The following is a 2,584-nucleotide window of genomic DNA, read 5'->3' as shown; positions in this document are numbered from 1 at the left end:
TAACAGAAACCCCTTTATGTTTCTTATATTTTTTTGAATGTTCTTAAACTGTCACATGCATATATGGCTCTGTGAATTCATGTTCCATGTATGTCAGCCAGGAAGGAAGAATGTGGAGAAAATGTTGTTTAACCGAAAGAGTTAGAGAACGGGCGTGTGTGTGTGTGTGTGTGTGTGTGCGTGTGTGTGCGTGTGCGTGCCTATGTGTGCGGAATGGATGAGTTATTTCTTTTTTCAAATTTTATTTTTCAATTACAGTTGACGTTCGATATTATATCAGTTTCCGGTATACAGTATAGTGGTTAGACATTTGTATAACTTGCAAAGTGATCCCCCTAATAAGTCTTGCACCCACCTGACACCGTACATAGTTACTACAATGTTATTGACTACATTCCCCAATGTTATTGACTACATTCACATCTCTATGATTGTTTTGTGACTGCCAATTTATATTTCTTAATCCCTTCACCTGTTCACACAGTCCTCCAACGTCCTGGCAACACACCTGGCAACAACCAGTTTGTTCTCTGTATCTATGAGTCCGTTTCTGTTTTGTTTGTTCATTTATTTTGTTGTTTAGATTTCACACATAATTGAATTCCTATGGTATTTGTCTTTCTCTGTCTGACTTTCACTAGCATGATACCCTCTAGGTCCATCCATGTCGTTGCAAATGGTAAGATTTCATTCTTTTTTTATGGCCAAGTAATATTCTGTTGTCTATATATACACCACATCTTCTTTATCCATTTGTCTTTCCATTGGGTCATTTAATCCATTTACATTTAAAGTAATTATTGATAGATATGTAGTTATCACCATTTTATTCATCGTTTCTCATTGTTTTTGTGCCCCTCTATTCCTTATTCTCTTGTATGTTGATGGCTTTCTGTAGTGTTGTATTTGGATTCTTTTCATTTCTTGTATATCGCTTGTAGATTTTTAGTTTACAGTTACCATGTGGTTCATATGTACCAAGCTATGTTTATAGCAGTCCGTTTTAAGTTGATGGTTGCTGAGGCTCAAACGCATTCTGAAATCACTACCATTTTTACATACACCCTCCATGTTTTTTGTCACTTTTTTTTTTTTTTTTTTTTTTTTTTTTAAGTCATTTAACATCTCTGGATATCAGATTTCTCATTTTTTTTTTTTTTTTACTTCTTTTGTGTGTTTGTGTGTATCCCTTAGTTTACTGTTAAAGTTACGGATGATCTTCCTACTTTTGCCTGTTAACCTTCGTTCTAGCTCTGGTGTTGGTTGATCCACTGCTTTTATGTGTTTGCCTTTTGTCAGTGAGAATTTTTTTCCTTTGTGATGTTTTCTTATTCATATTTTTTATTTTTTCCCCTTCTTCTTAAAGATGTTCCTTTAACATTTTTTCTGTAAAACTGGTATGGTGGTGATGAACTCCTTCAGCTTTTTCTTGTCTGGGAGAGAACAAGCTTTTCAGTCAAGTAAATATTCTGGTTAGTTGAATATTCACATGTACCTGTTATATATGTGGTTAGTTGTTTTCCAAAGAATTCATATCTAACTAAATATGTAAAGTACACGGAATATAACTTAACTTTTCTTTGATAAATCGAGATCTTTTACTGCCTTAAAGCCACCACTATGAGTAATTTTTAAACACCCCAAATACCACATTTAAAAATAAATCAGGTATCAACTTTTTTGGGGGGCGAGGGGGGCGGCTTTCTTAACTTTCTCTTATGAGGCCTCTTGAGATCCCTGAGATTGAAAGGAAGGGAGACCAGGGAGACGGGAGGGCCACCAAGGGGCCCACCGAAGAGCCAGGCTCCTGCGCCTGTGCCCTGGGAGGACGAGGCCACCTGCCAGCAGTCAGCAGTGTGACCACTGGGACAGACTCGTTGAAACCAGAGGCTTGGCCACTCCGGGTCGTTAGAGGCAGGCTTCCTCTTCATTTTCGGCAGGAGAGAAGCGATGAGAAAGGGGTTGGTCGCCACATTACCTTAGCAGGAGCCCCGTTTCTCACTTATTCATTTTTTTCACATATGCAAAGTGCCTGCTGTGTACTAGGAACCAGAGGTGCTGCATATACAGTGGGGGGCAGCACTGAGCATGCCCTTTGCTCTCAGGGACCTTACACTCACGGGAGGAACCAGCTGTAAACAAGCAGGCATGCCGGCCAAGGAGGAGATGAGCACATAGACGTGGAGAGGAGCCTGGGGGGCATCTGCCTCTCTCGGGCAGTGATGTTTACACTGAGACTCAGCGGCCACCACCGAGGGTGAGGAAATGGTGTTCCAAGGCAAGAACTTAGCCACTGCCAAGGCCACGAGGCAGCTCGGTGTTTTTTCGGGAGACAGAAAGCAAGTCACCTTAGTCGATGCCTCGTGAACCATCGGGAGCCTGAAGCATATCTTTTACCACCTTCTCAGAAGTCATTTTTCACTCAGACAAACACAGAAACATGTGGTCCATCTGGACAACTTTAATTCGTAGCCATAAGGTGTTTTATATTTCCTGCGGAAAGCCTTCTCACAATCACAGGAAGTCGGGATATATGTCTGGCATCAGTGTATGTTGATCTGTGCCTCATTTTACTTAAGACCGG

General features: G+C 40.7%; 1 protein-coding gene across 1 annotated transcript in view; it reads left to right on the top strand.

The window, feature by feature from the left end:
- Positions 1 to 2,584, top strand: part of LARS2 (leucyl-tRNA synthetase 2, mitochondrial) — a 109,686-nt gene that overhangs the window by 44,037 nt on the left and 63,065 nt on the right. The window lies entirely within an intron of this gene.

Source organism: Pteropus vampyrus, unplaced genomic scaffold (genome assembly GCF_000151845.1).
Source record: "Pteropus vampyrus isolate Shadow unplaced genomic scaffold, Pvam_2.0 Scaffold35, whole genome shotgun sequence".
Taxonomy (NCBI): Eukaryota; Metazoa; Chordata; class Mammalia; order Chiroptera; family Pteropodidae; genus Pteropus; species Pteropus vampyrus.
Note: the sequence above shows the minus strand (reverse complement) of the source record. Positions and strands in the feature narration are given on the sequence as shown.